This window comes from Phyllobates terribilis, unplaced genomic scaffold (assembly GCF_046119375.1).
Source record: "Phyllobates terribilis strain yellow unplaced genomic scaffold, ASM4611937v1 Scaffold_108__1_contigs__length_5656254, whole genome shotgun sequence".
Lineage (NCBI taxonomy): Eukaryota > Metazoa > Chordata > Amphibia > Anura > Dendrobatidae > Phyllobates > Phyllobates terribilis.
The window spans coordinates 641465-666450 of NW_027362868.1; the positions used below are offsets into that span (position 1 = coordinate 641465).

General features: G+C 45.0%; 19 non-coding genes across 19 annotated transcripts; all 19 read left to right on the forward strand.

The window, feature by feature from the left end:
• Positions 1-1117: 1117 nt before the first annotated feature.
• LOC141201098 (U2 spliceosomal RNA) lies at positions 1118-1308 on the forward strand. The gene has a single exon (XR_012272670.1). It is a non-coding gene; the product is annotated as a U2 spliceosomal RNA (small nuclear RNA).
• A 1120-nt stretch (positions 1309-2428) lies between these two features.
• Positions 2429-2619, forward strand: LOC141200293 (U2 spliceosomal RNA). The gene has a single exon (XR_012272017.1). It is a non-coding gene; the product is annotated as a U2 spliceosomal RNA (small nuclear RNA).
• Positions 2620-3739: 1120 nt separating this feature from the next.
• On the forward strand, positions 3740-3930 carry LOC141201174 (U2 spliceosomal RNA). Its single transcript, XR_012272743.1, has one exon. It is a non-coding gene; the product is annotated as a U2 spliceosomal RNA (small nuclear RNA).
• A 1120-nt stretch (positions 3931-5050) lies between these two features.
• Positions 5051-5241, forward strand: LOC141201175 (U2 spliceosomal RNA). Its single transcript, XR_012272744.1, has one exon. It is a non-coding gene; the product is annotated as a U2 spliceosomal RNA (small nuclear RNA).
• A 1120-nt stretch (positions 5242-6361) lies between these two features.
• Positions 6362-6552, forward strand: LOC141201176 (U2 spliceosomal RNA). The gene has a single exon (XR_012272745.1). It is a non-coding gene; the product is annotated as a U2 spliceosomal RNA (small nuclear RNA).
• A 1122-nt stretch (positions 6553-7674) lies between these two features.
• Positions 7675-7865, forward strand: LOC141201177 (U2 spliceosomal RNA). The gene has a single exon (XR_012272746.1). It is a non-coding gene; the product is annotated as a U2 spliceosomal RNA (small nuclear RNA).
• Positions 7866-8986: 1121 nt separating this feature from the next.
• On the forward strand, positions 8987-9177 carry LOC141201179 (U2 spliceosomal RNA). Its single transcript, XR_012272748.1, has one exon. It is a non-coding gene; the product is annotated as a U2 spliceosomal RNA (small nuclear RNA).
• A 1122-nt stretch (positions 9178-10299) lies between these two features.
• On the forward strand, positions 10300-10490 carry LOC141201180 (U2 spliceosomal RNA). The gene has a single exon (XR_012272749.1). It is a non-coding gene; the product is annotated as a U2 spliceosomal RNA (small nuclear RNA).
• Positions 10491-11611: 1121 nt separating this feature from the next.
• Positions 11612-11802, forward strand: LOC141201181 (U2 spliceosomal RNA). Its single transcript, XR_012272750.1, has one exon. It is a non-coding gene; the product is annotated as a U2 spliceosomal RNA (small nuclear RNA).
• Positions 11803-12920: 1118 nt separating this feature from the next.
• Positions 12921-13111, forward strand: LOC141201182 (U2 spliceosomal RNA). Its single transcript, XR_012272751.1, has one exon. It is a non-coding gene; the product is annotated as a U2 spliceosomal RNA (small nuclear RNA).
• Positions 13112-14234: 1123 nt separating this feature from the next.
• On the forward strand, positions 14235-14425 carry LOC141199387 (U2 spliceosomal RNA). The gene has a single exon (XR_012271141.1). It is a non-coding gene; the product is annotated as a U2 spliceosomal RNA (small nuclear RNA).
• A 1120-nt stretch (positions 14426-15545) lies between these two features.
• On the forward strand, positions 15546-15736 carry LOC141201183 (U2 spliceosomal RNA). The gene has a single exon (XR_012272752.1). It is a non-coding gene; the product is annotated as a U2 spliceosomal RNA (small nuclear RNA).
• Positions 15737-16858: 1122 nt separating this feature from the next.
• On the forward strand, positions 16859-17049 carry LOC141201184 (U2 spliceosomal RNA). The gene has a single exon (XR_012272753.1). It is a non-coding gene; the product is annotated as a U2 spliceosomal RNA (small nuclear RNA).
• Positions 17050-18173: 1124 nt separating this feature from the next.
• Positions 18174-18364, forward strand: LOC141201185 (U2 spliceosomal RNA). Its single transcript, XR_012272754.1, has one exon. It is a non-coding gene; the product is annotated as a U2 spliceosomal RNA (small nuclear RNA).
• Positions 18365-19483: 1119 nt separating this feature from the next.
• LOC141200720 (U2 spliceosomal RNA) lies at positions 19484-19674 on the forward strand. Its single transcript, XR_012272432.1, has one exon. It is a non-coding gene; the product is annotated as a U2 spliceosomal RNA (small nuclear RNA).
• A 1118-nt stretch (positions 19675-20792) lies between these two features.
• Positions 20793-20983, forward strand: LOC141201186 (U2 spliceosomal RNA). Its single transcript, XR_012272755.1, has one exon. It is a non-coding gene; the product is annotated as a U2 spliceosomal RNA (small nuclear RNA).
• Positions 20984-22103: 1120 nt separating this feature from the next.
• LOC141201187 (U2 spliceosomal RNA) lies at positions 22104-22294 on the forward strand. Its single transcript, XR_012272756.1, has one exon. It is a non-coding gene; the product is annotated as a U2 spliceosomal RNA (small nuclear RNA).
• Positions 22295-23414: 1120 nt separating this feature from the next.
• On the forward strand, positions 23415-23605 carry LOC141200245 (U2 spliceosomal RNA). Its single transcript, XR_012271970.1, has one exon. It is a non-coding gene; the product is annotated as a U2 spliceosomal RNA (small nuclear RNA).
• Positions 23606-24723: 1118 nt separating this feature from the next.
• LOC141201188 (U2 spliceosomal RNA) lies at positions 24724-24914 on the forward strand. Its single transcript, XR_012272757.1, has one exon. It is a non-coding gene; the product is annotated as a U2 spliceosomal RNA (small nuclear RNA).
• The last annotated feature ends 72 nt before the right edge of the window (positions 24915-24986 follow it).

Consider the following 24986-nt stretch of genomic DNA (forward strand, 5'->3'; position numbering starts at 1 on the left):
AATGCAGTTTCTAAAATCAGAAAGAATTGAATTCAATGCTTTTTGTTCATTTTGCTTGTTTGTCGGATTTTGGGATGGACTCTTTGGCTTTGCTTTTCTTCTCCTCATTGGATTTTTCATGTTAAAAGTTGCAGAAGCCAGATGACAAGCTCATTTTGGTTCAACTTCAGCAACTGTGCATTGCATTGCCATGTAATGTAATGTAATGCAATGCTATCTATCTAGCTCTCCCTCTATACTTCCTTTTGGATAAACAGACATATTAGGCAAGCATTTTGGAGCTTTCACCTAAATAACTACAGGTGGTGAGATAAGCTGCACAATATAATTGACCTTTCAGTATATTGTTGCACACACACCATCTATTTAGCAAATGCCCTTGTTATCAACAGCAGCCTTTTAAACTCACCTGAGCTAACAGGTATGTGAGCTGGTTACTCTGCTGCGCTTAAAATTTCTTTTTTGGTTTGCTACAATGCCTTTTCTGAAACGTTGTCTCCCTCTGCTGGAACACTGACTTCTTTCATTTAATGCCTGCAGACTATAAAAGAGAAACCAACCCAAAAAATTTGGTTGATTAGTCTGTGGCATTCTTTTAAACTGTTGCTTATGGCGGTCTCTGTGAGCTTCTCAGTGACATTCAGCCATCCAGGTATCCCGCCTGCAGTTGACGGAATGTGGCAATGGAACGCTGGCTGCGCGTGTCATAATAGGCTCTGAGCCTTTATATACCTGCGCACAGCAGCAGCCACCTTCAGTCTGCTGCTGGACAGCCAGCAGCAGCAGCAGCAGGAGAGGTAATTAATCAGCAACCCTCCTGCTAAGGGTAGACAGCTGCTCGTTCCACCCCCCCCCCCGCCTTAATTGGTTCTCCTCCCTTCCAACGGTGTTGAGGCGGGTGGGAACAGCCGGGGGTTGAGGGTACTGTGCTAAAAGAGGTGGAGTTATGCAGATCTAAAACGCGTGGATTGCAGCAGCAGCAAGCCGAAAAGTGCAGGCATGTGAGGGATCTAGAGGTTGACAGCATGTCTTCTTAACGGGAGTCCAGGTGGCCATCTCCACAAATGGACTTTTCAGAATCCTTGGGTGGCACCGTAGTCGGAAACCAATTCTGGTTATCGCTTCTCGGCCTTTTGGCTAAGATCAAGTGTAGTATCTGTTCTTATCAGTTTAATATCTGATACGTCCCCTATCTGGGGACCATATATTAAATGAATTTTTAGAACAGGGAGATGGAAAAAGAGCTTGCTCTGTCCACTCCACGCATTGACCTGGTATTGCAGTATCTCCAGGACCGGTGCACCCCTTCTTTAATGCAGTTTCTAAAATCAGAAAGAATTGAATTCAATGCTTTTTGTTCATTTTGCTTGTTTGTCGGATTTTGGGATGGACTCTTTGGCTTTGCTTTTCTTCTCCTCATTGGATTTTTCATGTTAAAAGTTGCAGAAGCCAGATGACAAGCTCATTTTGGTTCAACTTCAGCAACTGTGCATTGCATTGCCATGTAATGTAATGTAATGCAATGCTATCTATCTAGCTCTCCCTCTATACTTCCTTTTGGATAAACAGACATATTAGGCAAGCATTTTGGAGCTTTCACCTAAATAACTACAGGTGGTGAGATAAGCTGCACAATATAATTGACCTTTCAGTATATTGTTGCACACACACCATCTATTTAGCAAATGCCCTTGTTATCAACAGCAGCCTTTTAAACTCACCTGAGCTAACAGGTATGTGAGCTGGTTACTCTGCTGCGCTTAAAATTTCTTTTTTGGTTTGCTACAATGCCTTTTCTGAAACGTTGTCTCCCTCTGCTGGAACACTGACTTCTTTCATTTAATGCCTGCAGACTATAAAAGAGAAACCAACCCAAAAAGTTTGGTTGATTAGTCTGTGGCATTCTTTTAAACTGTTGCTTATGGCGGTCTCTGTGAGCTTCTCAGTGACATTCAGCCATCCAGGTATCCCGCCTGCAGTAGACGGAATGTGGCAATGGAACGCTGGCTGCACGTGTCATAATAGGCTCTGAGCCTTTATATACCTGCGCACAGCAGCAGCCACCTTCAGTCTGCTGCTGGACAGCCAGCAGCAGCAGCAGCAGGAGAGGTAATTAATCAGCAACCCTCCTGCTAAGGGTAGACAGCTGCTCGTTCCACCCCCCCCCCGCCTTAATTGGTTCTCCTCCCTTCCAACGGTGTTGAGGCGGGTGGGAACAGCCGGGGGTTGAGGGTACTGTGCTAAAAGAGGTGGAGTTATGCAGATCTAAAACGCGTGGATTGCAGCAGCAGCAAGCCGAAAAGTGCAGGCATGTGAGGGATCTAGAGGTTGACAGCATGTCTTCTTAACGGGAGTCCAGGTGGCCATCTCCACAAATGGACTTTTCAGAATCCTTGGGTGGCACCGTAGTCGGAAACCAATTCTGGTTATTGCTTCTCGGCCTTTTGGCTAAGATCAAGTGTAGTATCTGTTCTTATCAGTTTAATATCTGATACGTCCCCTATCTGGGGACCATATATTAAATGGATTTTTAGAACAGGGAGATGGAAAAAGAGCTTGCTCTGTCCACTCCACGCATTGACCTGGTATTGCAGTATCTCCAGGACCGGTGCACCCCTTCTTTAATGCAGTTTCTAAAATCAGAAAGAATTGAATTCAATGCTTTTTGTTCATTTTGCTTGTTTGTCGGATTTTGGGATGGACTCTTTGGCTTTGCTTTTCTTCTCCTCATTGGATTTTTCATGTTAAAAGTTGCAGAAGCCAGATGACAAGCTCATTTTGGTTCAACTTCAGCAACTGTGCATTGCATTGCCATGTAATGTAATGTAATGCAATGCTATCTATCTAGCTCTCCCTCTATACTTCCTTTTGGATAAACAGACATATTAGGCAAGCATTTTGGAGCTTTCACCTAAATAACTACAGGTGGTGAGATAAGCTGCACAATATAATTGACCTTTCAGTATATTGTTGCACACACACCATCTATTTAGCAAATGCCCTTGTTATCAACAGCAGCCTTTTAAACTCACCTGAGCTAACAGGTATGTGAGCTGGTTACTCTGCTGCGCTTAAAATTTCTTTTTTGGTTTGCTACAATGCCTTTTCTGAAACGTTGTCTCCCTCTGCTGGAACACTGACTTCTTTCATTTAATGCCTGCAGACTATAAAAGAGAAACCAACCCAAAAAGTTTGGTTGATTAGTCTGTGGCATTCTTTTAAACTGTTGCTTATGGCGGTCTCTGTGAGCTTCTCAGTGACATTCAGCCATCCAGGTATCCCGCCTGCAGTAGACGGAATGTGGCAATGGAACGCTGGCTGCGCGTGTCATAATAGGCTCTGAGCCTTTATATACCTGCGCACAGCAGCAGCCACCTTCAGTCTGCTGCTGGACAGCCAGCAGCAGCAGCAGCAGGAGAGGTAATTAATCAGCAACCCTCCTGCTAAGGGTAGACAGCTGCTCGTTCCACCCCCCCCCCGCCTTAATTGGTTCTCCTCCCTTCCAACGGTGTTGAGGCGGGTGGGAACAGCCGGGGGTTGAGGGTACTGTGCTAAAAGAGGTGGAGTTATGCAGATCTAAAACGCGTGGATTGCAGCAGCAGCAAGCCGAAAAGTGCAGGCATGTGAGGGATCTAGAGGTTGACAGCATGTCTTCTTAACATGAGTCCAGGTGGCCATCTTCACAAATGGACTTTTCAGAATCCTTGGGTGGCACCGTAGTCGGAAACCAATTCTGGTTATCGCTTCTCGGCCTTTTGGCTAAGATCAAGTGTAGTATCTGTTCTTATCAGTTTAATATCTGATACGTCCCCTATCTGGGGACCATATATTAAATGGATTTTTAGAACAGGGAGATGGAAAAAGAGCTTGCTCTGTCCACTCCACGCATTGACCTGGTATTGCAGTATCTCCAGGACCGGTGCACCCCTTCTTTAATGCAGTTTCTAAAATCAGAAAGAATTGAATTCAATGCTTTTTGTTCATTTTGCTTGTTTGTCGGATTTTGGGATGGACTCTTTGGCTTTGCTTTTCTTCTCCTCATTGGATTTTTCATGTTAAAAGTTGCAGAAGCCAGATGACAAGCTCATTTTGGTTCAACTTCAGCAACTGTGCATTGCATTGCCATGTAATGTAATGTAATGCAATGCTATCTATCTAGCTCTCCCTCTATACTTCCTTTTGGATAAACAGACATATTAGGCAAGCATTTTGGAGCTTTCACCTAAATAACTACAGGTGGTGAGATAAGCTGCACAATATAATTGACCTTTCAGTATATTGTTGCACACACACCATCTATTTAGCAAATGCCCTTGTTATCAACAGCAGCCTTTTAAACTCACCTGAGCTAACAGGTATGTGAGCTGGTTACTCTGCTGCGCTTAAAATTTCTTTTTTGGTTTGCTACAATGCCTTTTCTGAAACGTTGTCTCCCTCTGCTGGAACACTGACTTCTTTCATTTAATGCCTGCAGACTATAAAAGAGAAACCAACCCAAAAAGTTTGGTTGATTAGTCTGTGGCATTCTTTTAAACTGTTGCTTATGGCGGTCTCTGTGAGCTTCTCAGTGACATTCAGCCATCCAGGTATCCCGCCTGCAGTAGACGGAATGTGGCAATGGAACGCTGGCTGCGCGTGTCATAATAGGCTCTGAGCCTTTATATACCTGCGCACAGCAGCAGCCACCTTCAGTCTGCTGCTGGACAGCCAGTAGCAGCAGCAGCAGGAGAGGTAATTAATCAGCAACCCTCCTGCTAAGGGTAGACAGCTGCTCGTTCCACCCCACCCCCGCCTTAATTGGTTCTCCTCCCTTCCAACGGTGTTGAGGCGGGTGGGAACAGCCGGGGGTTGAGGGTACTGTGCTAAAAGAGGTGGAGTTATGCAGATCTAAAACGCGTGGATTGCAGCAGCAGCAAGCCGAAAAGTGCAGGCATGTGAGGGATCTAGAGGTTGACAGCATGTCTTCTTAACGGGAGTCCAGGTGGCCATCTCCACAAATGGACTTTTCAGAATCCTTGGGTGGCACCGTAGTCGGAAACCAATTCTGGTTATCGCTTCTCGGCCTTTTGGCTAAGATCAAGTGTAGTATCTGTTCTTATCAGTTTAATATCTGATACGTCCCCTATCTGGGGACCATATATTAAATGGATTTTTAGAACAGGGAGATGGAAAAAGAGCTTGCTCTGTCCACTCCACGCATTGACCTGGTATTGCAGTATCTCCAGGACCGGTGCACCCCTTCTTTAATGCAGTTTCTAAAATCAGAAAGAATTGAATTCAATGCTTTTTGTTCATTTTGCTTGTTTGTCGGATTTTGGGATGGACTCTTTGGCTTTGCTTTTCTTCTCCTCATTGGATTTTTCATGTTAAAAGTTGCAGAAGCCAGATGACAAGCTCATTTTGGTTCAACTTCAGCAACTGTGCATTGCATTGCCATGTAATGTAATGTAATGCAATGCTATCTATCTAGCTCTCCCTCTATACTTCCTTTTGGATAAACAGACATATTAGGCAAGCATTTTGGAGCTTTCACCTAAATAACTACAGGTGGTGAGATAAGCTGCACAATATAATTGACCTTTCAGTATATTGTTGCACACACACCATCTATTTAGCAAATGCCCTTGTTATCAACAGCAGCCTTTTAAACTCACCTGAGCTAACAGGTATGTGAGCTGGTTACTCTGCTGCGCTTAAAATTTCTTTTTTGGTTTGCTACAATGCCTTTTCTGAAACGTTGTCTCCCTCTGCTGGAACACTGACTTCTTTCATTTAATGCCTGCAGACTATAAAAGAGAAACCAACCCAAAAAGTTTGGTTGATTAGTCTGTGGCATTCTTTTAAACTGTTGCTTATGGCGGTCTCTGTGAGCTTCTCAGTGACATTCAGCCATCCAGGTATCCCGCCTGCAGTAGACGGAATGTGGCAATGGAACGCTGGCTGCGCGTGTCATAATAGGCTCTGAGCCTTTATATACCTGCGCACAGCAGCAGCCACCTTCAGTCTGCTGCTGGACAGCCAGTAGCAGCAGCAGCAGGAGAGGTAATTAATCAGCAACCCTCCTGCTAAGGGTAGACAGCTGCTCGTTCCACCCCACCCCCGCCTTAATTGGTTCTCCTCCCTTCCAACGGTGTTGAGGCGGGTGGGAACAGCCGGGGGTTGAGGGTACTGTGCTAAAAGAGGTGGAGTTATGCAGATCTAAAACGCGTGGATTGCAGCAGCAGCAAGCCGAAAAGTGCAGGCATGTGAGGGATCTAGAGGTTGACAGCATGTCTTCTTAACGGGAGTCCAGGTGGCCATCTCCACAAATGGACTTTTCAGAATCCTTGGGTGGCACCGTAGTCGGAAACCAATTCTGGTTATCGCTTCTCGGCCTTTTGGCTAAGATCAAGTGTAGTATCTGTTCTTATCAGTTTAATATCTGATACGTCCCCTATCTGGGGACCATATATTAAATGGATTTTTAGAACAGGGAGATGGAAAAAGAGCTTGCTCTGTCCACTCCACGCATTGACCTGGTATTGCAGTATCTCCAGGACCGGTGCACCCCTTCTTTAATGCAGTTTCTAAAATCAGAAAGAATTGAATTCAATGCTTTTTGTTCATTTTGCTTGTTTGTCGGATTTTGGGATGGACTCTTTGGCTTTGCTTTTCTTCTCCTCATTGGATTTTTCATGTTAAAAGTTGCAGAAGCCAGATGACAAGCTCATTTTGGTTCAACTTCAGCAACTGTGCATTGCATTGCCATGTAATGTAATGTAATGCAATGCTATCTATCTAGCTCTCCCTCTATACTTCCTTTTGGATAAACAGACATATTAGGCAAGCATTTTGGAGCTTTCACCTAAATAACTACAGGTGGTGAGATAAGCTGCACAATATAATTGACCTTTCAGTATATTGTTGCACACACACCATCTATTTAGCAAATGCCCTTGTTATCAACAGCAGCCTTTTAAACTCACCTGAGCTAACAGGTATGTGAGCTGGTTACTCTGCTGCGCTTAAAATTTCTTTTTTGGTTTGCTACAATGCCTTTTCTGAAACGTTGTCTCCCTCTGCTGGAACACTGACTTCTTTCATTTAATGCCTGCAGACTATAAAAGAGAAACCAACCCAAAAAGTTTGGTTGATTAGTCTGTGGCATTCTTTTAAACTGTTGCTTATGGCGGTCTCTGTGAGCTTCTCAGTGACATTCAGCCATCCAGGTATCCCGCCTGCAGTAGACGGAATGTGGCAATGGAACGCTGGCTGCGCGTGTCATAATAGGCTCTGAGCCTTTATATACCTGCGCACAGCAGCAGCCACCTTCAGTCTGCTGCTGGACAGCCAGCAGCAGCAGCAGCAGGAGAGGTAATTAATCAGCAACCCTCCTGCTAAGGGTAGACAGCTGCTCGTTCCACCCCCCCCCCCCGCCTTAATTGGTTCTCCTCCCTTCCAACGGTGTTGAGGCGGGTGGGAACAGCCGGGGGTTGAGGGTACTGTGCTAAAAGAGGTGGAGTTATGCAGATCTAAAACGCGTGGATTGCAGCAGCAGCAAGCCGAAAAGTGCAGGCATGTGAGGGATCTAGAGGTTGACAGCATGTCTTCTTAACGGGAGTCCAGGAGGCCATCTCCACAAATGGACTTTTCAGAATCCTTGGGTGGCACCGTAGTCGGAAACCAATTCTGGTTATCGCTTCTCGGCCTTTTGGCTAAGATCAAGTGTAGTATCTGTTCTTATCAGTTTAATATCTGATACGTCCCCTATCTGGGGACCATATATTAAATGGATTTTTAGAACAGGGAGATGGAAAAAGAGCTTGCTCTGTCCACTCCACGCATTGACCTGGTATTGCAGTATCTCCAGGACCGGTGCACCCCTTCTTTAATGCAGTTTCTAAAATCAGAAAGAATTGAATTCAATGCTTTTTGTTCATTTTGCTTGTTTGTCGGATTTTGGGATGGACTCTTTGGCTTTGCTTTTCTTCTCCTCATTGGATTTTTCATGTTAAAAGTTGCAGAAGCCAGATGACAAGCTCATTTTGGTTCAACTTCAGCAACTGTGCATTGCATTGCCATGTAATGTAATGTAATGCAATGCTATCTATCTAGCTCTCCCTCTATACTTCCTTTTGGATAAACAGACATATTAGGCAAGCATTTTGGAGCTTTCACCTAAATAACTACAGGTGGTGAGATAAGCTGCACAATATAATTGACCTTTCAGTATATTGTTGCACACACACCATCTATTTAGCAAATGCCCTTGTTATCAACAGCAGCCTTTTAAACTCACCTGAGCTAACAGGTATGTGAGCTGGTTACTCTGCTGCGCTTAAAATTTCTTTTTTGGTTTGCTACAATGCCTTTTCTGAAACGTTGTCTCCCTCTGCTGGAACACTGACTTCTTTCATTTAATGCCTGCAGACTATAAAAGAGAAACCAACCCAAAAAGTTTGGTTGATTAGTCTGTGGCATTCTTTTAAACTGTTGCTTATGGCGGTCTCTGTGAGCTTCTCAGTGACATTCAGCCATCCAGGTATCCCGCCTGCAGTAGACGGAATGTGGCAATGGAACGCTGGCTGCGCGTGTCATAATAGGCTCTGAGCCTTTATATACCTGCGCACAGCAGCAGCCACCTTCAGTCTGCTGCTGGACAGCCAGCAGCAGCAGCAGCAGGAGAGGTAATTAATCAGGAACCCTCCTGCTAAGGGTAGACAGCTGCTCGTTCCACCCCCCCCCCCGCCTTAATTGGTTCTCCTCCCTTCCAACGGTGTTGAGGCGGGTGGGAACAGCCGGGGGTTGAGGGTACTGTGCTAAAAGAGGTGGAGTTATGCAGATCTAAAACGCGTGGATTGCAGCAGCAGCAAGCCGAAAAGTGCAGGCATGTGAGGGATCTAGAGGTTGACAGCATGTCTTCTTAACGGGAGTCCAGGTGGCCATCTCCACAAATGGACTTTTCAGAATCCTTGGGTGGCACCGTAGTCGGAAACCAATTCTGGTTATCGCTTCTCGGCCTTTTGGCTAAGATCAAGTGTAGTATCTGTTCTTATCAGTTTAATATCTGATACGTCCCCTATCTGGGGACCATATATTAAATGGATTTTTAGAACAGGGAGATGGAAAAAGAGCTTGCTCTGTCCACTCCACGCATTGACCTGGTATTGCAGTATCTCCAGGACCGGTGCACCCCTTCTTTAATGCAGTTTCTAAAATCAGAAAGAATTGAATTCAATGCTTTTTGTTCATTTTGCTTGTTTGTCGGATTTTGGGATGGACTCTTTGGCTTTGCTTTTCTTCTCCTCATTGGATTTTTCATGTTAAAAGTTGCAGAAGCCAGATGACAAGCTCATTTTGGTTCAACTTCAGCAACTGTGCATTGCATTGCCATGTAATGTAATGTAATGCAATGCTATCTATCTAGCTCTCCCTCTATACTTCCTTTTGGATAAACAGACATATTAGGCAAGCATTTTGGAGCTTTCACCTAAATAACTACAGGTGGTGAGATAAGCTGCACAATATAATTGACCTTTCAGTATATTGTTGCACACACACGATCTATTTAGCAAATGCCCTTGTTATCAACAGCAGCCTTTTAAACTCACCTGAGCTAACAGGTATGTGAGCTGGTTACTCTGCTGCGCTTAAAATTTCTTTTTTGGTTTGCTACAATGCCTTTTCTGAAACGTTGTCTCCCTCTGCTGGAACACTGACTTCTTTCATTTAATGCCTGCAGACTATAAAAGAGAAACCAACCCAAAAAGTTTGGTTGATTAGTCTGTGGCATTCTTTTAAACTGTTGCTTATGGCGGTCTCTGTGAGCTTCTCAGTGACATTCAGCCATCCAGGTATCCCGCCTGCAGTAGACGGAATGTGGCAATGGAACGCTGGCTGCGCGTGTCATAATAGGCTCTGAGCCTTTATATACCTGCACACAGCAGCAGCCACCTTCAGTCTGCTGCTGGACAGCCAGCAGCAGCAGCAGCAGGAGAGGTAATTAATCAGCAACCCTCCTGCTAAGGGTAGACAGCTGCTCGTTCCACCCCCCCCCCCCGCCTTAATTGGTTCTCCTCCCTTCCAACGGTGTTGAGGCGGGTGGGAACAGCCGGGGGTTGAGGGTACTGTGCTAAAAGAGGTGGAGTTATGCAGATCTAAAACGCGTGGATTGCAGCAGCAGCAAGCCGAAAAGTGCAGGCATGTGAGGGATCTAGAGGTTGACAGCATGTCTTCTTAACGGGAGTCCAGGAGGCCATCTCCACAAATGGACTTTTCAGAATCCTTTGGTGGCACCGTAGTCGGAAACCAATTCTGGTTATCGCTTCTCGGCCTTTTGGCTAAGATCAAGTGTAGTATCTGTTCTTATCAGTTTAATATCTGATACGTCCCCTATCTGGGGACCATATATTAAATGGATTTTTAGAACAGGGAGATGGAAAAAGAGCTTGCTCTGTCCACTCCACGCATTGACCTGGTATTGCAGTATCTCCAGGACCGGTGCACCCCTTCTTTAATGCAGTTTCTAAAATCAGAAAGAATTGAATTCAATGCTTTTTGTTCATTTTGCTTGTTTGTCGGATTTTGGGATGGACTCTTTGGCTTTGCTTTTCTTCTCCTCATTGGATTTTTCATGTTAAAAGTTGCAGAAGCCAGATGACAAGCTCATTTTGGTTCAACTTCAGCAACTGTGCATTGCATTGCCATGTAATGTAATGTAATGCAATGCTATCTATCTAGCTCTCCCTCTATACTTCCTTTTGGATAAACAGACATATTAGGCAAGCATTTTGGAGCTTTCACCTAAATAACTACAGGTGGTGAGATAAGCTGCACAATATAATTGACCTTTCAGTATATTGTTGCACACACACCATCTATTTAGCAAATGCCCTTGTTATCAACAGCAGCCTTTTAAACTCACCTGAGCTAACAGGTATGTGAGCTGGTTACTCTGCTGCGCTTAAAATTTCTTTTTTGGTTTGCTACAATGCCTTTTCTGAAACGTTGTCTCCCTCTGCTGGAACACTGACTTCTTTCATTTAATGCCTGCAGACTATAAAAGAGAAACCAACCCAAAAAGTTTGGTTGATTAGTCTGTGGCATTCTTTTAAACTGTTGCTTATGGTGGTCTCTGTGAGCTTCTCAGTGACATTCAGCCATCCAGGTATCCCGCCTGCAGTAGACGGAATGTGGCAATGGAACGCTGGCTGCGCGTGTCATAATAGGCTCTGAGCCTTTATATACCTGCGCACAGCAGCAGCCACCTTCAGTCTGCTGCTGGACAGCCAGCAGCAGCAGCAGCAGGAGAGGTAATTAATCAGCAACCCTCCTGCTAAGGGTAGACAGCTGCTCGTTCCACCCCCCCCCCCGCCTTAATTGGTTCTCCTCCCTTCCAACGGTGTTGAGGCGGGTGGGAACAGCCGGGGGTTGAGGGTACTGTGCTAAAAGAGGTGGAGTTATGCAGATCTAAAACGCGTGGATTGCAGCAGCAGCAAGCCGAAAAGTGCAGGCATGTGAGGGATCTAGAGGTTGACAGCATGTCTTCTTAACGGGAGTCCAGGTGGCCATCTCCACAAATGGACTTTTCAGAATCCTTGGGTGGCACCGTAGTCGGAAACCAATTCTGGTTATCGCTTCTCGGCCTTTTGGCTAAGATCAAGTGTAGTATCTGTTCTTATCAGTTTAATATCTGATACGTCCCCTATCTGGGGACCATATATTAAATGGATTTTTAGAACAGGGAGATGGAAAAAGAGCTTGCTCTGTCCACTCCACGCATTGACCTGGTATTGCAGTATCTCCAGGACCGGTGCACCCCTTCTTTAATGCAGTTTCTAAAATCAGAAAGAATTGAATTCAATGCTTTTTGTTCATTTTGCTTGTTTGTCGGATTTTGGGATGGACTCTTTGGCTTTGCTTTTCTTCTCCTCATTGGATTTTTCATGTTAAAAGTTGCAGAAGCCAGATGACAAGCTCATTTTGGTTCAACTTCAGCAACTGTGCATTGCATTGCCATGTAATGTAATGTAATGCAATGCTATCTATCTAGCTCTCCCTCTATACTTCCTTTTGGATAAACAGACATATTAGGCAAGCATTTTGGAGCTTTCACCTAAATAACTACAGGTGGTGAGATAAGCTGCACAATATAATTGACCTTTCAGTATATTGTTGCACACACACCATCTATTTAGCAAATGCCCTTGTTATCAACAGCAGCCTTTTAAACTCACCTGAGCTAACAGGTATGTGAGCTGGTTACTCTGCTGCGCTTAAAATTTCTTTTTTGGTTTGCTACAATGCCTTTTCTGAAACGTTGTCTCCCTCTGCTGGAACACTGACTTCTTTCATTTAATGCCTGCAGACTATAAAAGAGAAACCAACCCAAAAAGTTTGGTTGATTAGTCTGTGGCATTCTTTTAAACTGTTGCTTATGGCGGTCTCTGTGAGCTTCTCAGTGACATTCAGCCATCCAGGTATCCCGCCTGCAGTAGACGGAATGTGGCAATGGAACGCTGGCTGCGCGTGTCATAATAGGCTCTGAGCCTTTATATACCTGCGCACAGCAGCAGCCACCTTCAGTCTGCTGCTGGACAGCCAGCAGCAGCAGCAGGAGAGGTAATTAATCAGCAACCCTCCTGCTAAGGGTAGACAGCTGCTCGTTCCACCCCCCCCCCCGCCTTAATTGGTTCTCCTCCCTTCCAACGGTGTTGAGGCGGGTGGGAACAGCCGGGGGTTGAGGGTACTGTGCTAAAAGAGGTGGAGTTATGCAGATCTAAAACGCGTGGATTGCAGCAGCAGCAAGCCGAAAAGTGCAGGCATGTGAGGGATCTAGAGGTTGACAGCATGTCTTCTTAACGGGAGTCCAGGTGGCCATCTCCACAAATGGACTTTTCAGAATCCTTGGATGGCACCGTAGTCGGAAACCAATTCTGGTTATCGCTTCTCGGCCTTTTGGCTAAGATCAAGTGTAGTATCTGTTCTTATCAGTTTAATATCTGATACGTCCCCTATCTGGGGACCATATATTAAATGGATTTTTAGAACAGGGAGATGGAAAAAGAGCTTGCTCTGTCCACTCCACGCATTGACCTGGTATTGCAGTATCTCCAGGACCGGTGCACCCCTTCTTTAATGCAGTTTCTAAAATCAGAAAGAATTGAATTCAATGCTTTTTGTTCATTTTGCTTGTTTGTCGGATTTTGGGATGGACTCTTTGGCTTTGCTTTTCTTCTCCTCATTGGATTTTTCATGTTAAAAGTTGCAGAAGCCAGATGACAAGCTCATTTTGGTTCAACTTCAGCAACTGTGCATTGCATTGCCATGTAATGTAATGTAATGCAATGCTATCTATCTAGCTCTCCCTCTATACTTCCTTTTGGATAAACAGACATATTAGGCAAGCATTTTGGAGCTTTCACCTAAATAACTACAGGTGGTGAGATAAGCTGCACAATATAATTGACCTTTCAGTATATTGTTGCACACACACGATCTATTTAGCAAATGCCCTTGTTATCAACAGCAGCCTTTTAAACTCACCTGAGCTAACAGGTATGTGAGCTGGTTACTCTGCTGCGCTTAAAATTTCTTTTTTGGTTTGCTACAATGCCTTTTCTGAAACGTTGTCTCCCTCTGCTGGAACACTGACTTCTTTCATTTAATGCCTGCAGACTATAAAAGAGAAACCAACCCAAAAAGTTTGGTTGATTAGTCTGTGGCATTCTTTTAAACTGTTGCTTATGGCGGTCTCTGTGAGCTTCTCAGTGACATTCAGCCATCCAGGTATCCCGCCTGCAGTAGACGGAATGTGGCAATGGAACGCTGGCTGCGCGTGTCATAATAGGCTCTGAGCCTTTATATACCTGCACACAGCAGCAGCCACCTTCAGTCTGCTGCTGGACAGCCAGCAGCAGCAGCAGCAGGAGAGGTAATTAATCAGCAACCCTCCTGCTAAGGGTAGACAGCTGCTCGTTCCACCCCCCCCCCCCCGCCTTAATTGGTTCTCCTCCCTTCCAACGGTGTTGAGGCGGGTGGGAACAGCCGGGGGTTGAGGGTACTGTGCTAAAAGAGGTGGAGTTATGCAGATCTAAAACGCGTGGATTGCAGCAGCAGCAAGCCGAAAAGTGCAGGCATGTGAGGGATCTAGAGGTTGACAGCATGTCTTCTTAACGGGAGTCCAGGAGGCCATCTCCACAAATGGACTTTTCAGAATCCTTTGGTGGCACCGTAGTCGGAAACCAATTCTGGTTATCGCTTCTCGGCCTTTTGGCTAAGATCAAGTGTAGTATCTGTTCTTATCAGTTTAATATCTGATACGTCCCCTATCTGGGGACCATATATTAAATGGATTTTTAGAACAGGGAGATGGAAAAAGAGCTTGCTCTGTCCACTCCACGCATTGACCTGGTATTGCAGTATCTCCAGGACCAGTGCACCCCTTCTTTAATGCAGTTTCTAAAATCAGAAAGAATTGAATTCAATGCTTTTTGTTCATTTTGCTTGTTTGTCGGATTTTGGGATGGACTCTTTGGCTTTGCTTTTCTTCTCCTCATTGGATTTTTCATGTTAAAAGTTGCAGAAGCCAGATGACAAGCTCATTTTGGTTCAACTTCAGCAACTGTGCATTGCATTGCCATGTAATGTAATGTAATGCAATGCTATCTATCTAGCTCTCCCTCTATACTTCCTTTTGGATAAACAGACATATTAGGCAAGCATTTTGGAGCTTTCACCTAAATAACTACAGGTGGTGAGATAAGCTGCACAATATAATTGACCTTTCAGTATATTGTTGCACACACACCATCTATTTAGCAAATGCCCTTGTTATCAACAGCAGCCTTTTAAACTCACCTGAGCTAACAGGTATGTGAGCTGGTTACTCTGCTGCGCTTAAAATTTCTTTTTTGGTTTGCTACAATGCCTTTTCTGAAACGTTGTCTCCCTCTGCTGGAACACTGACTTCTTTCATTTAATGCCTGCAGACTATAAAAGAGAAACCAACCCAAAAAGTTTGGTTGATTAGTCTGTGGCATTCTTTTAAACTGTTGCTTATGGCGGTCTCTGTGAGCTTCTCAGTGACATTCAGCCATCCAGGTATCCCGCCTGCAGTAGACGGAATGTGGCAATGGAACGCTGGCTGCGCGTGTCATAATAGGCTCTGAGCCTTTATATACCTGCGCACAGCAGCAGCCACCTTCAGTCTGCTGCTGGACAGCCAGCAGCAGCAGCAGCAGGAGAGGTAATTAATCAGCAACCCTCCTGCTAAGGGTAGACAGCTGCTCGTTCCACCCCCCCCCCGCCTTAATTGGTTCTCCTCCCTTCCAACGGTGTTGAGGCGGGTGGGAACAGCCGGGGGTTGAGGGTACTGTGCTAAAAGAGGTGGAGTTATGCAGATCTAAAACGCGTGGATTGCAGCAGCAGCAAGCCGAAAAGTGCAGGCATGTGAGGGATCTAGAGGTTGACAGCATGTCTTCTTAACGGGAGTCCAGGTGGCCATCTCCACAAATGGACTTTTCAGAATCCTTGGGTGGCACCGTAGTCGGAAACCAATTCTGGTTATCGCTTCTCGGCCTTTTGGCTAAGATCAAGTGTAGTATCTGTTCTTATCAGTTTAATATCTGATACGTCCCCTATCTGGGGACCATATATTAAATGGATTTTTAGAACAGGGAGATGGAAAAAGAGCTTGCTCTGTCCACTCCACGCATTGACCTGGTATTGCAGTATCTCCAGGACCGGTGCACCCCTTCTTTAATGCAGTTTCTAAAATCAGAAAGAATTGAATTCAATGCTTTTTGTTCATTTTGCTTGTTTGTAGGATTTTGGGATGGACTCTTTGGCTTTGCTTTTCTTCTCCTCATTGGATTTTTCATGTTAAAAGTTGCAGAAGCCAGATGACAAGCTCATTTTGGTTCAACTTCAGCAACTGTGCATTGCATTGCCATGTAATGTAATGTAATGCAATGCTATCTATCTAGCTCTCCCTCTATACTTCCTTTTGGATAAACAGACATATTAGGCAAGCATTTTGGAGCTTTCACCTAAATAACTACAGGTGGTGAGATAAGCTGCACAATATAATTGACCTTTCAGTATATTGTTGCACACACACCATCTATTTAGCAAATGCCCTTGTTATCAACAGCAGCCTTTTAAACTCACCTGAGCTAACAGGTATGTGAGCTGGTTACTCTGCTGCGCTTAAAATTTATTTTTTGGTTTGCTACAATGCCTTTTCTGAAACGTTGTCTCCCTCTGCTGGAACACTGACTTCTTTCATTTAATGCCTGCAGACTATAAAAGAGAAACCAACCCAAAAAGTTTGGTTGATTAGTCTGTGGCATTCTTTTAAACTGTTGCTTATGGCGGTCTCTGTGAGCTTCTCAGTGACATTCAGCCATCCAGGTATCCCGCCTGCAGTAGACGGAATGTGGCAATGGAACGCTGGCTGCGCGTGTCATAATAGGCTCTGAGCCTTTATATAACTGCGCACAGCAGCAGCCACCTTCAGTCTGCTGCTGGACAGCCAGCAGCAGCAGCAGCAGGAGAGGTAATTAATCAGCAACCCTCCTGCTAAGGGTAGACAGCTGCTCGTTCCACCCCCCCCCCCCGCCTTAATTGGTTCTCCTCCCTTCCAACGGTGTTGAGGCGGGTGGGAACAGCCGGGGGTTGAGGGTACTGTGCTAAAAGAGGTGGAGTTATGCAGATCTAAAACGCGTGGATTGCAGCAGCAGCAAGCCGAAAAGTGCAGGCATGTGAGGGATCTAGAGGTTGACAGCATGTCTTCTTAACGGGAGTCCAGGTGGCCATCTCCACAAATGGACTTTTCAGAATCCTTGGGTGGCACCGTAGTCGGAAACCAATTCTGGTTATCGCTTCTCGGCCTTTTGGCTAAGATCAAGTGTAGTATCTGTTCTTATCAGTTTAATATCTGATACGTCCCCTATCTGGGGACCATATATTAAATGGATTTTTAGAACAGGGAGATGGAAAAAGAGCTTGCTCTGTCCACTCCACGCATTGACCTGGTATTGCAGTATCTCCAGGACCGGTGCACCCCTTCTTTAATGCAGTTTCTAAAATCAGAAAGAATTGAATTCAATGCTTTTTGTTCATTTTGCTTGTTTGTAGGATTTTGGGATGGACTCTTTGGCTTTGCTTTTCTTCTCCTCATTGGATTTTTCATGTTAAAAGTTGCAGAAGCCAGATGACAAGCTCATTTTGGTTCAACTTCAGCAACTGTGCATTGCATTGCCATGTAATGTAATGTAATGCAATGCTATCTATCTAGCTCTCCCTCTATACTTCCTTTTGGATAAACAGACATATTAGGCAAGCATTTTGGAGCTTTCACCTAAATAACTACAGGTGGTGAGATAAGCTGCACAATATAATTGACCTTTCAGTATATTGTTGCACACACACCATCTATTTAGCAAATGCCCTTGTTATCAACAGCAGCCTTTTAAACTCACCTGAGCTAACAGGTATGTGAGCTGGTTACTCTGCTGCGCTTAAAATTTCTTTTTTGGTTTGCTACAATGCCTTTTCTGAAACGTTGTCTCCCTCTGCTGGAACACTGACTTCTTTCATTTAATGCCTGCAGACTATAAAAGAGAAACCAACCCAAAAAGTTTGGTTGATTAGTCTGTGGCATTCTTTTAAACTGTTGCTTATGGCGGTCTCTGTGAGCTTCTCAGTGACATTCAGCCATCCAGGTATCCCGCCTGCAGTAGACGGAATGTGGCAATGGAACACTGGCTGCGCGTGTCATAATAGGCTCTGAGCCTTTATATAACTGCGCACAGCAGCAGCCACCTTCAGTCTGCTGCTGGACAGCCAGCAGCAGCAGCAGCAGGAGAGGTAATTAATCAGCAACCCTCCTGCTAAGGGTAGACAGCTGCTCGTTCCACCCCCCCCCCCCCCGCCTTAATTGGTTCTCCTCCCTTCCAACGGTGTTGAGGCGGGTGGGAACAGCCGGGGGTTGAGGGTACTGTGCTAAAAGAGGTGGAGTTATGCAGATCTAAAACGCGTGGATTGCAGCAGCAGCAAGCCGAAAAGTGCAGGCATGTGAGGGATCTAGAGGTTGACAGCATGTCTTCTTAACGGGAGTCCAGGAGGCCATCTCCACAAATGGACTTTTCAGAATCCTTGGGTGGCACCGTAGTCGGAAACCAATTCTGGTTATCGCTTCTCGGCCTTTTGGCTAAGATCAAGTGTAGTATCTGTTCTTATCAGTTTAATATCTGATACGTCCCCTATCTGGGGACCATATATTAAATGGATTTTTAGAACAGGGAGATGGAAAAAGAGCTTGCTCTGTCCACTCCACGCATTGACCTGGTATTGCAGTATCTCCAGGACCGGTGCACCCCTTCTTTAATGCAGTTTCTAAAATCAGAAAGAATTGAATTCAATGCTTTTTGTTCATTTTGCTTGTTTGTCGGATTTTGGGATGGACTCTTTGGCTTTGCTTTTCTTCTCCTCATTGGATTTTTCATGTTAAAAGTTGCAGAAGCCAGATGACAAGCTCATTTTGGTTCAACTTCAGCAACTGTGCATTGCATTGCCATGTAATGTAATGTAATGCAATGCTATCTATCTAGCTCTCCCTCTATACTTCCTTTTGGATAAACAGACATATTAGGCAAGCATTTTGGAGCTTTCACCTAAATAACTACAGGTGGTGAGATAAGCTGCACAATATAATTGACCTTTCAGTATATTGTTGCACACACACCATCTATTTAGCAAATGCCCTTGTTATCAACAGCAGCCTTTTAAACTCACCTGAGCTAACAGGTATGTGAGCTGGTTACTCTGCTGCGCTTAAAATTTCTTTTTTGGTTTGCTACAATGCCTTTTCTGAAACGTTGTCTCCCTCTGCTGGAACACTGACTTCTTTCATTTAATGCCTGCAGACTATAAAAGAGAAACCAACCCAAAAAGTTTGGTTGATTAGTCTGTGGCATTCTTTTAAACTGTTGCTTATGGCGGTCTCTGTGAGCTTCTCAGTGACATTCAGCCAGCCAGGTATCCTGCCTGCAGTAGACGGAATGTGGCAATGGAACGCTGGCTGCGCGTGTCATAATAGGCTCTGAGCCTTTATATACCTGCGCACAGCAGCAGCAACCTTCAGTCTGCTGCTGGACAGCCAGCAGCAGCAGCAGCAGGAGAGGTAATTAATCAGCAACCCTCCTGCTAAGGGTAGACAGCTGCTCGTTCCACCCCCCCCCGCCTTAATTGGTTCTCCTCCCTTCCAACGGTGTTGAGGCGGGTGGGAACAGCCGGGGGTTGAGGGTACTGTGCTAAAAGAGGTGGAGTTATGCAGATCTAAAACGCGTGGATTGCAGCAGCAGCAAGCCGAAAAGTGCAGACATGTGAGGGATCTAGAGGTTGACAGCATGTCTTCTTAACGGGAGTCCAGGTGGCCATCTCCACAAATGGACTTTTCAGAATCCTTGGGTGGCACCGTAGTCGGAAACCAATTCTGGTTATCGCTTCTCGGCCTTTTGGCTAAGATCAAGTGTAGTATCTGTTCTTATAAGTTTAATATCTGATACGTCCCCTATCTGGGGACCATATATTAAATGGATTTTTAGAACAGGGAGATGGAAAAAGAGCTTGCTCTGTCCACTCCACGCATTGACCTGGTATTGCAGTATCTCCAGGACCGGTGCACCCCTTCTTTAATGCAGTTTCTAAAATCAGAAAGAATTGAATTCAATGCTTTTTGTTCATTTGGCTTGTTTGTCGGATTTTGGGATGGACTCTTTGGCTTTGCTTTTCTTCTCCTCATTGGATTTTTCATGTTAAAAGTTGCAGAAGCCTGATGACAAGCTCATTTTGGTTCAACTTCAGCAACTGTGCATTGCATTGCCATGTAATGTAATGTAATGCAATGCTATCTATCTAGCTCTCCCTCTATACTTCCTTTTGGATAAACAGACATATTAGGCAAGCATTTTGGAGCTTTCACCTAAATAACTACAGGTGGTGAGATAAGCTGCACAATATAATTGACCTTTCAGTATATTGTTGCACACACACGATCTATTTAGCAAATGCCCTTGTTATCAACAGCAGCCTTTTAAACTCACCTGAGCTAACAGGTATGTGAGCTGGTTACTCTGCTGCGCTTAAAATTTCTTTTTTGGTTTGCTACAATGCCTTTTCTGAAACGTTGTCTCCCTCTGCTGGAACACTGACTTCTTTCATTTAATGCCTGCAGACTATAAAAGAGAAACCAACCCAAAAAGTTTGGTTGATTAGTCTGTGGCATTCTTTTAAACTGTTGCTTATGGCGGTCTCTGTGAGCTTCTCAGTGACATTCAGCCATCCAGGTATCCCGCCTGCAGTAGACGGAATGTGGCAATGGAACGCTGGCTGCGCGTGTCATAATAGGCTCTGAGCCTTTATATACCTGCGCACAGCAGCAGCCACCTTCAGTCTGCTGCTGGACAGCCAGCAGCAGCAGCAGGAGAGGTAATTAATCAGCAACCCTCCTGCTAAGGGTAGACAGCTGCTCGTTCCACCGCCCCCCCCGCCTTAATTGGTTCTCCTCCCTTCCAACGGTGTTGAGGCGGGTGGGAACAGCCGGGGGTTGAGGGTACTGTGCTAAAAGAGGTGGAGTTATGCAGATCTAAAACGCGTGGATTGCAGCAGCAGCAAGCCGAAAAGTGCAGGCATGTGAGGGATCTAGAGGTTGACAGCATGTCTTCTTAACGGGAGTCCAGGTGGCCATCTCCACAAATGGACTTTTCAGAATCCTTGGGTGGCACCGTAGTCGGAAACCAATTCTGGTTATCGCTTCTCGGCCTTTTGGCTAAGATCAAGTGTAGTATCTGTTCTTATCAGTTTAATATCTGATACGTCCCCTATCTGGGGACCATATATTAAATGGATTTTTAGAACAGGGAGATGGAAAAAGAGCTTGCTCTGTCCACTCCACGCATTGACCTGGTATTGCAGTATCTCCAGGACCGGTGCACCCCTTCTTTAATGCAGTTTCTAAAATCAGAAAGAATTGAATTCAATGCTTTTTGTTCATTTTGCTTGTTTGTCGGATTTTGGGATGGACTCTTTGGCTTTGCTTTTCTTCTCCTCATTGGATTTTTCATGTTAAAAGTTGCAGAAGCCAGATGACAAGCTCATTTTGGTTCAACTTCAGCAACTGTGCATTGCATTGCCATGTAATGTAATGTAATGCAATGCTATCTATCTAGCTCTCCCTCTATACTTCCTTTTGGATAAACAGACATATTAGGCAAGCATTTTGGAGCTTTCACCTAAATAACTACAGGTGGTGAGATAAGCTGCACAATATAATTGACCTTTCAGTATATTGTTGCACACACACCATCTATTTAGCAAATGCCCTTGTTATCAACAGCAGCCTTTTAAACTCACCTGAGCTAACAGGTATGTGAGCTGGTTACTCTGCTGCGCTTAAAATTTCTTTTTTGGTTTGCTACAATGCCTTTTCTGAAACGTTGTCTCCCTCTGCTGGAACACTGACTTCTTTCATTTAATGCCTGCAGACTATAAAAGAGAAACCAACCCAAAAAGTTTGGTTGATTAGTCTGTGGCATTCTTTTAAACTGTTGCTTATGGCGGTCTCTGTGAGCTTCTCAGTGACATTCAGCCATCCAGGTATCCCGCCTGCAGTAGACGGAATGTGGCAATGGAACGCTGGCTGCGCGTGTCATAATAGGCTCTGAGCCTTTATATAACTGCGCACAGCAGCAGCCACCTTCAGTCTGCTGCTGGACAGCCAGCAGCAGCAGCAGCAGGAGAGGTAATTAATCAGCAACCCTCCTGCTAAGGGTAGACAGCTGCTCGTTCCACCCCCCCCCCGCCTTAATTGGTTCTCCTCCCTTCCAACGGTGTTGAGGCGGGTGGGAACAGCCGGGGGTTGAGGGTACTGTGCTAAAAGAGGTGGAGTTATGCAGATCTAAAATGCGTGGATTGCAGCAGCAGCAAGCCGAAAAGTGCAGGCATGTGAGGGATCTAGAGGTTGACAGCATGTCTTCTTAACGGGAGTCCAGGAGGCCATCTCCACAAATGGACTTTTCAGAATCCTTGGGTGGCACCGTAGTCGGAAACCAATTCTGGTTATCGCTTCTCGGCCTTTTGGCTAAGATCAAGTGTAGTATCTGTTCTTATCAGTTTAATATCTGATACGTCCCCTATCTGGGGACCATATATTAAATGGATTTTTAGAACAGGGAGATGGAAAAAGAGCTTGCTCTGTCCACTCCACGCATTGACCTGGTATTGCAGTATCTCCAGGACCGGTGCACCCCTTCTTTAATGCAGTTTCTAAAATCAGAAAGAATTGAATTCAATGCTTTTTGTTCATTTTGCTTGTTTGTCGGATTTTGGGATGGACTCTTTGGCTTTGCTTTTCTTCTCCTCATTGGATTTTTCATGTTAAAAGTTGCAGAAGCCAGATGACAAGCTCATTTTGGTTCAACTTCAGCAACTGTGCATTGCATTGCCATGTAATGTAATGTAATGCAATGCTATCTATCTAGCTCTCCCTCTATACTTCCTTTTGGATAAACAGACATATTAGGCAAGCATTTTGGAGCTTTCACCTAAATAACTACAGGTGGTGAGATAAGCTGCACAATATAATTGACCTTTCAGTATATTGTTGCACACACACCATCTATTTAGCAAATGCCCTTGTTATCAACAGCAGCCTTTTAAACTCACCTGAGCTAACAGGTATGTGAGCTGGTTACTCTGCTGCGCTTAAAATTTCTTTTTTGGTTTGCTACAATGCCTTTTCTGAAACGTTGTCTCCCTCTGCTGGAACACTGACTTCTTTCATTTAATGCCTGCAGACTATAAAAGAGAAACCAACCCAAAAAGTTTGGTTGATTAGTCTGTGGCATTCTTTTAAACTGTTGCTTATGGCGGTCTCTGTGAGCTTCTCAGTGACATTCAGCCATCCAGGTATCCCGCCTGCAGTAGACGGAATGTGGCAATGGAACGCTGGCTGCGCGTGTCATAATAGGCTCTGAGCCTTTATATACCTGCGCACAGCAGCAGCAACCTTCAGTCTGCTGCTGGACAGCCAGCAGCAGCAGCAGCAGGAGAGGTAATTAATCAGCAACCCTCCTGCTAAGGGTAGACAGCTGCTCGTTCCACCCCCCCCCCGCCTTAATTGGTTCTCCTCCCTTCCAACGGTGTTGAGGCGGGTGGGAACAGCCGGGGGTTGAGGGTACTGTGCTAAAAGAGGTGGAGTTATGCAGATCTAAAACGCGTGGATTGCAGCAGCAGCAAGCCGAAAAGTGCAGGCATGTGAGGGATCTAGAGGTTGACAGCATGTCTTCTTAACGGGAGTCCAGGTGGCCATCTCCACAAATGGACTTTTCAGAATCCTTGGGTGGCACCGTAGTCGGAAACCAATTCTGGTTATCGCTTCTCGGCCTTTTGGCTAAGATCAAGTGTAGTATCTGTTCTTATCAGTTTAATATCTGATACGTCCCCTATCTGGGGACCATATTTTAAATGGATTTTTAGAACAGGGAGATGGAAAAAGAGCTTGCTCTGTCCACTCCACGCATTGACCTGGTATTGCAGTATCTCCAGGACCGGTGCACCCCTTCTTTAATGCAGTTTCTAAAATCAGAAAGAATTGAATTCAATGCTTTTTGTTCATTTTGCTTGTTTGTCGGATTTTGGGATGGACTCTTTGGCTTTGCTTTTCTTCTCCTCATTGGATTTTTCATGTTAAAAGTTGCAGAAGCCAGATGACAAGCTCATTTTGGTTCAACTTCAGCAACTGTGCATTGCATTGCCATGTAATGTAATGTAATGCAATGCTATCTATCTAGCTCTCCCTCTATACTTCCTTTTGGATAAACAGACATATTAGGCAAGCATTTTGGAGCTTTCACCTAAATAACTACAGGTGGTGAGATAAGCTGCACAATATAATTGACCTTTCAGTATATTGTTGCACACACACCATCTATTTAGCAAATGCCCTTGTTATCAACAGCAGCCTTTTAAACTCACCTGAGCTAACAGGTATGTGAGCTGGTTACTCTGCTGCGCTTAAAATTTCTTTTTTGGTTTGCTACAATGCCTTTTCTGAAACGTTGTCTCCCTCTGCTGGAACACTGACTTCTTTCATTTAATGCCTGCAGACTATAAAAGAGAAACCAACCCAAAAAGTTTGGTTGATTAGTCTGTGGCATTCTTTTAAACTGTTGCTTATGGCGGTCTCTGTGAGCTTCTCAGTGACATTCAGCCATCCAGGTATCCCGCCTGCAGTAGACGGAATGTGGCAATGGAACGCTGGCTGCGCGTGTCATAATAGGCTCTGAGCCTTTATATATCTGCGCACAGCAGCAGCCACCTTCAGTCTGCTGCTGGACAGCCAGCAGCAGCAGCAGGAGAGGTAATTAATCAGCAACCCTCCTGCTAAGGGTAGACAGCTGCTCGTTCCACCGCCCCCCCCGCCTTAATTGGTTCTCCTCCCTTCCAACGGTGTTGAGGCGGGTGGGAACAGCCGGGGGTTGAGGGTACTGTGCTAAAAGAGGTGGAGTTATGCAGATCTAAAACGCGTGGATTGCAGCAGCAGCAAGCCGAAAAGTGCAGGCATGTGAGGGATCTAGAGGTTGACAGCATGTCTTCTTAACGGGAGTCCAGGTGGCCATCTCCACAAATGGACTTTTCAGAATCCTTGGGTGGCACCGTAGTCGGAAACCAATTCTGGTTATCGCTTCTCGGCCTTTTGGCTAAGATCAAGTGTAGTATCTGTTCTTATCAGTTTAATATCTGATACGTCCCCTATCTGGGGACCATATATTAAATGGATTTTTAGAACAGGGAGATGGAAAAAGAGCTTGCTCTGTCCACTCCACGCATTGACCTGGTATTGCAGTATCTCCAGGACCGGTGCACCCCTTCTTTAATGCAGTTTCTAAAATCAGAAAGAATTGAATTCAATGCTTTTTGTTCATTTTGCTTGTTTGTCGGAT